Raw genomic sequence first — 15,351 nt, 5'->3', positions numbered from 1 at the left:
CTTTTGATCAATTCCCTTCAGCATCATAAATATTTGAATCACCTAAAAAAAAAAAAAAAAGAAGAAGAAAAAACTACCACAACAAGAGGACATAGTCTTAAATTAGAGGGGCAAAAGTTTATATAAAATAATAACTTTACTGTGAGGGTAGTGGATACATAGAATAGCCTTCCAGCTGAAGTGGTAGAGGTTAACACGGTAAAGGAGTTTAAGCATGCGTGGGATAGGCATAAGGCTATCCTAACTATAAGATAATGCCAGGGACTAATGAAAGTATTTAGAAAATTGGGCAGACTAGATGGGCCTAATGATTCTTATCTGCTGTCACATTCTGTGTTTCTGTGATGATATTACATATCCCCGCCCACTCTCATCAAATACCCGCATTACTACTAATGCACAAGAATGAGAACATACTTGCCTTCTTGCTCGTAGCAACTCCGAGATGTGTGCGTAGATAATGGAGTACTTTGCTAGCTATACAGGAGCACTTGCCAGGGTGCCCTATCTTTGAATCCGTGTCTGAACTGGTATATGATGTCATTTGCTAAATCTTCAGTATAAATTAAAATGAAAAAAAAAAGCATCTCAAATTATAGATGATTTCACATTCCAATATATTCTTCAGTTGTGTATTCCAGTCAGGTGACAGTTCACTTTTAATTTAAATTTCAGACCTCACTTATACATATGTGTTCTAAATAAGGAATAAACATAATAATTCAAATCTTGTGATGGCTCCCTTTTAAGGAAAATAAGTTATCCTTAGTTACTCAATCAACCCATTAACTAAATTGAATTCATCATTTGATTCACTTAGAACAGACACACCCAAACTTGTTAACTAAAAAAAACCCTACACAAAGTAACCCACTCATAAGTGCAAAATAAAAGTTAAAAAACAGTTCTGTCAAAGGAAATTAGTATTCCTTTACACATATTATACTTTTTGTAAGTGCAACACAAATATAAATCTTTTTTTAAATTGTAGCAATATATCTCTATTTGTGACTATTTTTCTTTTTTATATTGGAGCCAGTCTGGAGGTGTACGAAAACCCAGGATGGTGCTGCCCTTAGCGTAGCATGAAGTTCTGAAGGCATGCAGAGTATTTTGTGATATGTACTTTCCTGTGAGTGCAATATATGCAGGCAGTGCATTTTATTAGTTTTGTTTAATACCCTAAGACTTTTTTTTTCTGTTTCTTATATATTTTAGAATTTTCTGTTGTGTTTTGTATTCATGTTTGATGACTACCTGCACAATCAAATCTAATCATGACTTCTAATTAACCTTACTATCAAATAAACTTGTGCCGCATTTTAATCTGCGTTCAAACAAATCGATTTAAAGGAAAGATTGATTCGTTCGGGCGCAGATTGAAAGGAATTTGATTTGTTCTTCTGAGCTGAAACGCATTTGTGCACAAGTCTATCAATGTGAAGTAGGCAGCAAAGTCTCTGAAAACAGCTACAATTGAAAAACAAAAATGGGAAGAGATGAAGATAAAAATATTGATAGAAAGTGTTTTATAACTAGAAATAAGACTCTGGCCCTTTCACAATATGAAAAACATAAAAAGAGTGGAACATGGTGGTGGTACTATAATGGTGTGGATGTTTTGCTGCCTCGGGGCCTTGAAGACTTGGCATTTGAAAGAACCATGATTTTTTTTTATTAGAAAACATGGAGGCTCATATTATGCCTATCTCTTTCTTTATTCTCCTCAACAGAAAAAAAACATGTAGCATAGTATTTGCCTTTAATTTTTGCCATCATATTTGTCTTTAAAATCATGACTTTAGTTTACATCATGCAAATAGTAAGAAATTGAAAATTCTGAAAGAGAATGTCTGGTCATCAGTCTTATGATCTGAAGCTGAAGTGTAATTGGGTTATGCAATAGGACACTGATCCAAACCACAAGAGTAATTATACGTCAGTATTGCTAATTAAAGTCGGGAAGCCTTGACTTGAACCCCACAGATCTGCTGTACAGGGACCTTAAACGGGCAGCTCATTCTAAAAAAACATCCAATGTCGCTTAATTACAGCAATTCTGCAAATAAGAATGAGCCAAAAATCATCCAAAGTTGTCAGAAAGAATAATCTCCCCTGCCGGCCCACGGAGAGCCGGCCCTGCTCAGTTTCTTTGGGCCCTTCGTCCTTGACAAATGGAGGAGGGAGCTAGGAGGAAGTTCCTGACACAGCACACACCTTGCGGGAGAAGTACAGACAGCCTGCAGCCAGTAGAGCTGCAGGCTAAAGAGCACTACTGACCACGGGACCACCAGGGCTGGCAGTGTCCCCCTCCCTGGATAAAAATAAGAAGGGGGGGGGGAAGGAACTTTACTAATTTTTTTTTTTAAATAATAAATATACATATGTTCTTTTAACCTTATGCACCCCTCACACAAACACACAGTACCCCCCACATACAGCACCCCTCACAGACACAGAGCACCTCCCCTCATACACAGCACCCCTCACAAACACACAGCACCCCCTTACCTTCACAGACACTCTGCACCCCTCACACACTTTGCACCCCCCACACCCAACACCCCTCACATACACACAGCACCCCTCACACACACACAAAGCACCCCCCCACACACAACACCCCTCACATACACACTTTGCACCCCTCACACCACACACTCTGCATCCCTCACACACACACACACAGCACCCCTCACACACACACAAAGCACCCCCCACAAACACACACAGCACTCCTCACACACTCTGCACCCCCACACACACATCACCTCTAACACACTCTGCCTCCCCCACACTCTGCACCCCTACACACACATACAGTGCACCTCTCACTGTGTATTTAGCAGCCTGTGTGTGCATTAAGCAGTGCGTGTGTATTCAGCAATCTGTGTGTGTGTATCCAGCAGTCTGTGTGTATTCAGCAGTCTGTGTGCATTCAGCAGACTGTGTGTTTGTATTCAGAAGTCTGTGTGTGTGTACTCAGCAGTTGGTGTTTGTGTATTCAGCAGTCGGTGTGTGTGCTGAGTATACACACAGACTGCTGAATACACACACACGGACTGCTGAATACACACACACAGATTGCTGAATACACACACACAGGCTGCTGAATACACACACACAGACTGCTGAATGCACACGCAGACTGCTGAATGCACACGCAGACTGCTGAATATACTTTTTCTATTTCTTAAGAGATGTCTAAGTAGCCAGTTAATGTTTGCATAAATACTGAAAAATACACTGGCAGATATGTTTTTGCCAGTCTCAAGTATAAATTTGATTAAATGCACCCGTGAATGTAAGTGTCCCTGAATGGCAGTTAGGAAATGTGGTCATCCTATTTCCCCCACTATTCATATGCTCTTGATCTAAAATATTGTGCAGATTGGAATTGTAGAATATTATATAGTCTGTGTTCCTGTTTATATTAGATATCTATGTCTACTGGGTCAGGGCCGTCTATAATATGAATAGGACCCTGGGCAAAGCATTTTCTTGGGCCCCCTAGGCCCCCTAGGCCTGACATATACACACAGACATATTGACACACACACACACACACAAACATACTGACACACACACAGACACTGACATACACACACAGACATACTGACACACACAAACATACTGACACACACACACACACACACACAGACACTGACATACACACAGACATACTGACATACAAACACAGACATACTGACACACACAAACATACTGACACACACACACACACACAGACACTGACATACACACACAGACATACTGACATACACACACAGACATACTGACATGCACACACAGACATACTGACACACACAAACATACTGACACACACACAGACACTGACATACACACAGACATACTGACATACACACACAGACATACTGACATACACACACAGACACTGACATACACAAACAGACATACTGACATACACACACAGACATACTGACACACACACATACTGACACACACAGACATACTACTGACACACACACACACACACACACACATTTAGCCACCCTCCAGGTTCTTACCTTTTCCTGGAGGGTGGTTTCCCTGGGGTCTAGTGGCAGGCTGAGGCAGATGGGAGTTCTCCTCTGGAACTCCCCTCCTCCTGCCTTTCTCCTCCCACGCGGCTATTATCTCTGGTGGGAGGAAGTGACGCGCGGCACTCACTTCCTCCCAGCCGGTACAGGAAGGGGCCGGTCGCGCTGTTTAAGCGTCACAGCGCCCGACCGGGCCCCTGCTCACACATGCTTACCGGGTGGCCTTTAGTGCATGGGACACCCAGAGGGGATCCTTAGTTGGCGGGCCAGTGCGGCTCTGTGCAGCCGCACCGCCAGGTAAATGGGGGCTGCTCAAATCGTGGGGCCCACGGGGCTGCTGCTCTGGGGTCCCCCAGGAGCAACTGGGCCCGGGTCAGCTGCCCCGTTTGCCCCGCGCTAAAGACGGCCCTGTACTGGTTAAAGGAACAGATGGTAATTTGCTATTCTGTACCATAAGAAGTTTGGCATGTTGGTGTGTACCACAAGGAATGAGGATCTTCTTCGAGGCCTACATCAGAAGGCTCTTAATCCGGCTCTACGTGGCATATTTGGTGTACTTTAGCTATACTGTACAATCCTGGATGTAAATTATGGTAATTATAGTCCACAGTGTCATTATAGGAGGTACCTCCAAAACCAACACAGCTAGTCACCTAACCCTATCCCTGAGTATGGCCTCAACCTTACCTGTAACATTAAATACACACAAACCCTTGATCTTACAAAATGTATGCAATTATATGTAACACTTTTATTAATTAGTTCAAAATAATTAAGAATAAAAGAAATGGCATGCCCACATTTGTTCCTACATTTGCTGCAAAAATGTTCTGTGCAGTTTCTACAGTGAGCTCTCACCAAACCAGGAAGTGACTCAGCCAATCATAATATTTAGTGAGTCTAGTGACGTTTCTATAGAATTGAAGCTCTCCTATATCCAGTGTTTTATGGACAATTCAATGGTTTGTATAAGTTGGTGTCAATTGTCCATTTACTACTATGGGATGCATAATATCATGTACAGCAGTATTTTTGTAGCAAAAAAGGAAACACCACAGGTAGGGAATAACAGGAAAAGTGGGCAATAAAGCAACATTGTTATTATAATTTTTTTATTTTAATTTTAAATTAGATACAATTATTAAAACATCTACTAAGTATAACTGCTAGGTGTGCCAGGTTCCCCTTTATGCAAGACTGATTTGTCATCTGTGTACAGAGCTGCAGAAGCTGGAAGCTTTCAGCCAACTAGTGGCAGATTGTGCTTGAAAAATGTTCACAGAATTAACATTAGCCATCCCAGTGACGCTGACGGAGGTGGAGCTACGTCTCCTGCAGCATGGTGGTTAAATTTCGTATGTGGTGGTTACATTTCGTATGTGCATCGTTTCATACTGAAACGCTGCACATCGAGACTCTAGGCACCATGCCTAGTTCAAATCACTGAAGTGGTCATAATACAGAACACTGGCGAGACCTTACTTAGAGTATGCTACGCAGTACTGGAGACCGTATCTTCAGAAGAATATTGATACAGAGAGTTCAGAGAAGGGCTACTAAGCTGGTTCATGGATTGAAGGATAAAACTTACCAGGAAAGGTTAAAGGATCTTAACATGTATAGCTTGGAGGAAAGACGAGACAGGGGGGATATGATAGAAACATTTAAATACATAAAGGGAATCAACACAGTAAAGGAGGAGACTATATTTAAAAGAAGGATAACTACCACAACAAGAGGACATAGTCTTAAATTAGAGGGACAAAGGTTTAAAAATAATATCAGGAAGTATTACTTTACTGAGAGGGTAGTGGATGCATGGAATAGCCTTCCAGCTGAAGTGGTAGAGGTTAACACAGTAAAGGAGTTTAAGCATGCATGGGATAGGCATAAGGCTATCCTAACTATAAGATAAGGCCAGGGACTAATGAAAGTATTTAGAAAATTGGGCAGACTAGATGGGCCGAATGGTTCTTATCAGCCGTCACATATGTTTCTATGGTGTTTGGAGTAATGTTTGTTGCTTGTAATATGGCTAGAAATAAAGAACGTGAAAACTGACTCTGTATTTGTATACCACTAGAGCATTGGTATTTCAAATGTATTTTGTGGTGAGCTGTGTCACCCTACCAAAATGAGCATTTCAGATGATATAATCTTTATGAAATGCTCATAGAGACTGTGTTAGAATTTCACTGAAGAGACATTCAGCTTACTCTGTGTTAACTGTGGAATCCTGCTCAGTGGTCTCCACTATCCCCTCATCCAAAGTGTGTCAAGTTAGAGTATCATTCTGTATTCCACAGATTATCATTTAAGGAGGACCTCCTCAACAGCCTTCATCGATAAGTCATTGTGACGACGTTTACAGAAGACACTGCATTTTAGAAGACACCTCTTATGAACACATATGTTTAGGGGCATAAATCTGACTGTATGAGGAGGTCGAGTTTTTGGCGCATGTATTCTGGATGTGTGGCAGCTTTGACTCCCCTAACCAGAGTCTCTTCTTTCTGGTGATATGGTTGATGTGCAGAAAAGGTGCAGGGAGGCAGCGCCTGTGGTGTTGTTCTCAAATTCAAGGTAATATGTGAAATAAGCACAGAGAACGTAATACAGTGTAGTATGTCAGGAGTTCTAATATCTTAACAAGGACAAAGGTTGTACTTACAATTTTCTGGAGCTTATGTTCAGCTCCAGATTTATGCGCATGGACAGAATAATCCCCGTCTATGGATATGGTAGTGTGTCCTCGTGCTTGTTAGTTGGTGCTGTTCTTCGTGCTTTTAGTGGTAGTGCTGTAGCAAATGGGGAGCAAATGGAGGTATTGCTCAATCCCAAAGCGCTTAGGTGGTATTATCCCCACCAAGGATATCACTGTGTGAGTCTTGCGTTTCACCTATAACAGGCTTTATCAATGATCGGAGAGGAAGTTAGAGAATGAGATACAGAGCAAGAACATGAGATAGAGAGAGCTAGCTAGAAGGAGATAGTGAGATATACAGTGGCAGGAAGCTAAATAGGAGGATAGAAAGAAAGAAAACTAAATGGAGAAAGATACATATAGAAGTAGGGAGATGCAGACACAGCAAAAAGCTCATTTTTCTAAACAAGGAACTGACATCGGAATTGCAAAATATAGACCAGAAACCGCAAACCTGAAAAAACTAACGTTGTTATTATTTTCTAATGTTGACTGACTAGTGACTAGTCTAAAATTAACAATACGGTAATAGCATGTAGATATATTGCATTGGAAAGTAGTTTATAAATAAATATAACTACACATATCCACTGTTTATTATTATTGCACAATGTGTATTACATTCCCTTATTCCCTTGAATTATATGTCTCCTCTACCTACCTACCTGTCTTATAATTTCCTTTATTACACTGCATCATACTCTGATCAGCCACCACAATAAAACCACTGACAGGTGAAGTGAATAACATTGATTATATCGTTACAATGGCATCTGTCAATGGGTGGGATATATTAGGCGGCAAGTGAACAGTCAGTTCTTGAATTTCATTTGTTGGAAGCAGGAAAATGTGCAAGTGATAAGGCACAAATAGTAATAGCTAGACAACGATGTTAGAGCATCTACAAAATGAGTTTTGTGGGGTGTTCCCGGTATGCAGTGGTTAGTACCTACCAAAAGTGGTGCAAGCAAGGACAACTGGTAAACTTGCATCATTGTTATGGGCGCCCAAGGTTCCCAGATGCACATGGGGAGCGAATGCTAGGCCGTCTGGTTTGATCACACAGGTGAGCTTCTTTAGCTGAAATTGCTGAAAAAGGTAATGCTGGCCATGATAGAAAGGGGTGAGAAGACACAGTGCATTGCAGTTTGGTGTATAGCCACAGTCCAGTCAGAGTACCCATGATCACCCTGAATGCACCTTCAACGGGGACTTTTGCGTCAGAACTTGACAAAGGGAGCAATGGAAGAAGGTTACCTTGTCTGATGAATCATGTTTTCTTTTAGATCAGGTGGATGGCTGGGGTAGTGTGTGTCGTTAACCTTGGGAAGAGATGATAGTTTGACACATACTACCTACCTAGATATTGTTGCAGACCACATACAGCTCTTCAAGGAAATGGTGTTCACTGATGGCAGTGGCCTCTTTCATTAGGACAATGCACTCTGCCACACTTCAAACATTGTTCAGGAATGGTTTGAAGAACTTGGCAAAGAGTTCAAGGTGTTGCCTTGGCCCCCAAATTCCCCAATTCAATTCAATCCAATTGAGAATCTGTGGGATGTGCTGGAACAACAAATCCAAAGTCACTGTATAGCATCATAATCCCCTGTGCTATAACTGTCTTATATTACTGGGAAAAAACTAACTGCACACACACACACACACACACACATATATATATATACCGTATATATAAAGCTTGTCATTTCCCTTAATTCTGAACGCTTTTGTCTTTTTTTTTAATAAAATACTATGCATTAAAATAACATACAATTCACAAGCAGGTGATATGGGTTTTAAAATGTATAGTATATACTTATATATTTTCATTCATTTATTCTCTTTTATTTTTAAACATTTCAAGGAAGAATAGGTTCAGAGTTGTTAAGGAAGAGGGCCGCCTAGTGTTAAAGGCTGTAAATACAGCTATTTAAACTAAACATAATCCTGTAAGGTTTTTCAAATCTGTTTTTTTTCCCCCTCCATGATTTGATTTTCGCTGATCTGCCCGCCCAGATGTTAGTGATCTCTATTTAGGCCATGTCTAATGAAGAACAATGCATGGATGATGTCACCATACAGAAATAGGTTATATTATACATGACATAATGCATGGACTGCCTTCGTAAACAAAAAGATTACCTAATTATATGTTATTTCAATTGGCTAAACTGTGTTAAAAGCACATTGTTTGTTTGTTAAAATGGCATGGTGTAACTGTAGGATGTGAGAGATCATATTCTCAATGCACAACACTCGGACATAAGTAATATATAGTATTTGAGGGCATGGGTTGCAGTAGAGAAGGTAGAAAATGTTAATAGTTACCCTTAGAGCTAGAAGACTGGGTATTCCCTTGCACTGTGTTATTGTTAGTTATAAGCACCATAATCACTATGGTCCACTGTAATTACATCATCACACGTTGATGGCTTCTGAGACCATTTGGAGTACTCATGGGTCTCTCTATGAGGAGATGCTAACTGGCACAGCGCAGTGTTCTGCTGCACAAATCCAATAGAATCCCAATGCTTTCCTTTAGCAAACCTTTGAATTGGTTGAGATCATCAAGTTTGATGATCTCAGCCATGGAGAGGGAGAGAGGGAGAGAGGGAAAGAGAGGGGAGACGGGGAGAGGGAGAGAGAGGGGGAGACAGGGGGAGAGAGGAGGAGGGGGGAGAAGGAGAGAGAGAGAGGGAGAGAGGGAGAGGGATTAAAAAAAAAGTACATGCTCTTGCATGGAAACTTAAGAGGGATGCAGGAGAACAAAACTGGTGTGGACTGGCTGACAATGAAATTAGTTAAGGTAAAGCTGACTTTACACAATATGCGAATGCTCTTGCTTCTTCAGTCTCTCTAACACTGTGGCATGTTCTCTTTCTTCTACACTCACTACATACACATTTTCTCCCAGACAGTATAACAGTAGCTTCTGCCTGCTAGTAAGAAGGTTAGGAGAGGCGTGGACCAGGGAGTGCTAGGGGACAGTTGTTAGAAAGCATAGAGCTAGCACGTTATTGCAAGAGCTCGCTCAGGGTGCTGTCTGCACAGTTTGCCCTTGGTTGGTCATCCTGCATGATTGGCAGGCAGCCTGACGTGCATTCACGCCAGGCTGACCATCTAATTCTTTGTGCAGACATGCCCCTTTTTTGGGCTTGTTTGTCCCTTTGGTGGTTCTGGTTACGGGATTCACATCAGTGGCCCACCCTTTTAAACCGCCCATCAAAATCCTGCATCGCGGGACACTGCTGTTAGGGGGTGTGGATTTACTTGAACGATGAAAGCAAGAGATTAGCATAGGGTATGTGTTTTCTAATAGCTATATACTGTGAGTTTCCCTGCAGCACCACTTGCACCAGATACATGACGCTTGGTTTCGTGTTTTCTGTCGATAAGATTCGGTAAATAGGCCAATCATTGTCAGCACCAGACCCAATGGGCTCTTAGTCCAGCCCTGCGTCTGTGTGTACATGCATGTGTAGTGTGTTCACAGATGTAACAGTGTGTGTAAATGTCTGAGTTCATGTCTATGTGTATATGTATTTTTGTGTATGTGTGTCAGTGTGTGTTTGTGTAGTGTGGATAGCAGTATATGAAAAACACCACACTTTGCAAATCAGATGGTCCCTATAAGACCATCTGATAGAAATAGCTGCGTTTTACTCCACTTATGTGGAAGCGCCTCTAGTGGCTGTCAGTATGACAGACATGGGAGGCAGGTAACCCTGCAATGAAAACACAGGGTTAAAATGGGGGACACATGCAGGGTTAAAATGACATGACACCCAAACCACTTCCTTGAGACAAACTGGTCTGGATGCCTATAGTGTCCGTTTAATTATTACAAGTCTTAGAATTTACCGAAATAGACTGCGGTTGCCATAGAGATCAATCCCATATATAAGCAATACTGATTAGTGTAGTAGTGTGTATGTGTGGACTGTGTGGGTAGCAGTGTAAGTGTATAGCACTGTGTGCGTGCAATAGTGTGGGCAGCAATATGAGTATTACATCCACACAACACAACCTCTACCAGCCCTGTCCCACTTATTGAGACACTAGACAAGAGACAGATGACCAGCAAACACAGAGCAATCATGTAACTTAATTATTGTATTTTCACCTTTTTGAGCAGGGCTCTGCACATGGGCTGTTATGGAGGGTCACTGAACTGACATGCACACTTTGGGAGGCATGCATGATATTGGTGATAACCCAACTCGTCTGTTCCCGGGCCGCAACTCCTATTGGGTGGCTATGTGTCAAAATGCCTGGGGCAAAATCTGCCCTATGTAACCTGGACACCCAGAATCTTGCCTCTGACATCTAAAGCTTGCAAAATCGCACGTTCATGAGTATAAAATAGAATAAAAGTATGTTATCATATTGGTGTTACTTCATTTCATTTCAACACTGAAAACAGGATGTTTTGAAATGCCAACAACATTTCATTGGCACTGTCTGGGTATCATCTGCTCCGAAACATTCACTAATGAAGCCATCCGGTTTCTTTATGAACAAGAGCACATGTAATCGCAAATGAAGTGGAAATCCTCTGTTTAGTTGTTATTTTATTTTTAGTTGAAATGTGTTCTTGTACCAAATGGCATTATGAAATATGTGAATTGAAAAAGGCATTAGTTAGATTTCGTATGTGACCAATATCCTGTAAGAGTGCAAAGATAGTACTCTTAATTAAAAACACTCAACTGGTTTCAAACTTTGTTGTGGATATGAAGAGTAGACCCTCTTTCTTGTCAAGATTCCAATAAAGCAGCAATATGATAATAGAAGTATGTGAAAAGTGTATAAGAATAGTGGGTACTGGTCTATTGGCTGTCTATCTAATGAGCATTGCATGCTCTGATGTTCATCTGTTTGCTACATTGAAACAGTTTGATGAGGCAGAAAGTACTTAGCACATTTTAAAATGTGCAGATAAGGGGGTGTAGTGGTGTTTGGACTCCAGTCTAAAGGCAGTGCTTTTAAAGGAACACTATAGTGTTAGGAATACAAACGCATATCCTTAACACTGTAGTGCCCTTCTTACTAGTTAGGTGACCACCCCCAAACCCCATTTCTACTAAATAATGCTACCTTCCTGACTCCAAGGCTGATCTTATCAAAACTGAAGATCTCAGCCAATTCAGAGCTTTCCTTATGTGAGGGAGTTAGAGCACAGGGGCCGGGTTTTCCAGCTTCATCTCTGACTTTTTTCTAGAGCGCCGGACCAGAAGGCTTGTGGCTGCACCAGCAGCCCTCTGGATCACCAGGGAAGCCACCGGATCACTAGTGAATGCATCTGTGCCTATGAGGTAAATAAAAGGGGGACAAATGTTATTTAAAAAAAAAAAAGAGGCAATTACTGTGTGGGGAGACTGACTTTTAACACAGCTGTGACTGTGTGTGACTATGTGTGAGACAGCGTGCTTGTGTGCAACTGTGTTAACGTGATTGTATGTGGGTGACTGTGTGTCTATGTGCCTGTTACAGTGTGTGTGACTGTACATGACTGTACATGATTGTGTGTTACTGTGTGCATGTGACATAGTGCAATATATAATCAGGGGTCAAGTCCTGGGGAATAAAGTGTGGGAACTCACCCAAATTCCACCGCCCACCCCCCAAAAAAACCCAAAACACTTGTATGCATATATAAACGCGTGCACACACACAATGACAGGTGCACACACACACTTAGACACACACATACACTCACAGACACACACTCACAGACACACACATACACTCATACACACTCACACATACTCACAGACACACACACATACACTTACAGACACACACACACATTCACACAGACACACACACAGACACATACTCAGACACACACTCACAGACACACACACACACATTCACACAGACACACACATACTCAGACACACACGCAGACATACACACACACACTCACAGACACACACACACTCACAGACACACACACACACTCTCAGACACACATACACTCACAGAAACACACAAATTATTATTATTTTTTCAAATTTAAAAATGTCCACCGATGCTCCCTACCTGGAGAGCTGGCTTGGCCTGTCCCTGGGGTCCAGTGGGGCTTCAGTGCGGCGGGCGCCTGTCTCCCTGTCAGACGCGGCGAGGGAGCTGTGACGTCATATTCCGGCTCCCGGCATCAGCAAACGGTGTGCATGTAACATAGTGCAATATATAATCAGGGGTCAAGTCCTGGGTAATAAAGTGTGGGAACTCACCCAAATTCCACCGCCCACCCCCCCAAAAAAACCCAAAACACTTGTATGCATATATAAACGCATGCACACACACAATGACAGGTGCACACACACACTTAGACACACACATACACTCACAGACACACACTCACAGACACACACATACACTCATACACACTCACACACACTCACACACATACACTTACAGACACACACACACATTCACACAGACATACACACACACATTCACACAGACACACACACACAGAAATCCACACAGACACATACTCAGACACACACTCACAGACACAAACACACATTCACACAGACACACACACATACATACTCAGACACACACGCAGACATACACACACACACTCACAGACACACACACACTCTCAGACACACATACACTCACAGAAACACACAAATTATTATTATTTTTTCAAATTTAAAAATGTCCACCGATGCTCCCTACCTGGAGAGCTGGCTTGGCCTGTCCCTGGGGTCCAGTGGGGCTTCAGTGCGGCGGGCGCCTGTCTCCCTGTCAGACGCGGCGAGGGAGCTGTGACGTCATATTCCGGCTCCCGGCATCAGCAAACGGCGCTTGAGGGAGCAGAGCAGAGTCTGACAGGGAGACAGGCGTCCGCCAGGGGGTCCATCAGGTGGCTATGACAGGGGGAACACAGGGGGCATTTGGGGGCGGCCCTGTATATAATCGTATACTGTAACTAAACCCCCATTATTTTTTGCCTAGGTGAGGTGTTTTTAAATAAAACTATTACAATCTGTGAGATTTGAAATCACTGTTTAGTGAATGAACGACTCTGGATTGTGTATTTTGTATGTTGTATAAATTTGCCCCAGCAGCACCTTATAATATATGCATGTTCAGGTGAGTGCAGCCCTAGCCATCCTTGGTTTCAATTATTTATAGTGTGTGTGTGTGTAACTATGTGCATCTGTGTGTATATGACTGTATGTCTAGGTATATCTATGTGTAAGTGACTGTATAATTGTGTAATAATGTATGTTATAGTGGTGTGTGTTTGTGTGTCTGTGCATGTGTTTGTGTGTATGTGTCCATGTTTGATTGCATGTCTATATATATATATATATATATGTATGCATTCATGTCACTGTATATGTATGTGAGAAATACAAAAAAGGGTAGGAAGGTTCAGAAACAGACGAGAGGTTAGGGGTTGTTAAGAGATACTACACAAGAAGTAACATTGGTTAATAGACAAACAAGAGGGTGAAAAGGGTTAAAAGACACACAAGGTTGAAAGGGAGAAACACACCAGAAGGGTCAGACGATGCACACAGGGACAAGCGACACACAGAAATGTTAAACTGGGGAGGAGGGCAACATTCATATGCAGATTTGGGTCCCGTAGATGAATTATCCACAATAAAGAAAATCTAAAATTAATAAAGTATGTGACAATGAGCTCCCAAAATGGAGTGTGTGGAATACCTTTCCATAGTCCTGCAGGTGAAATGGGGGTTTATTATATGACCCCCATTTAACCTGCAATTCATTTAATCTATACATCATGCAAGTTGGCTAGCAAGAAAATATGTAGATTAGAAGAGATAATTAAAACAAACAACCTGCCTGACATCTGGCTCCAGCCTGGCACCAAGAGGTTGCAGCGAGGACGCACTGCATGGGAATGAGCTTCATGCTTTACTTCTGGGACAGATCAAAGAGGCTGCCAGGTGCAATGCAAGTATGTACAGACATAGATATTCAGGTTTATTCACTAAAGGGAGAATTAAAGGTGAATTCAAAGTGAATTTTAAATATAAGGTCAAAACAGTCGAACTGGAAAAATCCTCTAAGTCGCCTATACTGTCAGTTCGGCTACTCAGGCCTTAAATGGTAAATTGACTTTGAACTCTCACTTAAGTGAATAACCCTGTCTACCTTTTCTCCCGGTGCTAAGACAGGTATACATTATTAATTCACTATATTTAACAGTCTAACCATTTGCATTTTAAAGGAGGCCTTCCTATTTTACCAATGTCTGAATGATCTTCCACCCTGACCTACAACTGTACCATACTGATATTACATAATTGACATGCTTAAAAAAAACACTGAATAAAGGGGAAATGTTACCCGCGAGTTTTTGCGGGCTCTCCAAGTATAGCCAAAGCATATGGCGCAAATTACGGCCCCGGCATTAGACTTGTTAAAGTGTACAGGGGCGACAAAACTTCACTTCTGTCAAAGTGCTTCCTGGGGCCTTGGCCCCGCCGAAACCTATGCTCAGGCTGGCCCTGCTTATAAGCATAATGCTGGCAAAGCATCAAGGGAGATTGCCTACTGTTATAGTGTTAGAGTGCCCCTTTACGGACG

The sequence above is a fragment of the Pelobates fuscus genome, chromosome 1, assembly GCF_036172605.1.
Source record: "Pelobates fuscus isolate aPelFus1 chromosome 1, aPelFus1.pri, whole genome shotgun sequence".
Taxonomy (NCBI): domain Eukaryota; kingdom Metazoa; phylum Chordata; class Amphibia; order Anura; family Pelobatidae; genus Pelobates; species Pelobates fuscus.
The sequence above is the reverse complement of the archived record's forward strand: the minus strand, read 5'-3'. Positions refer to the sequence as shown.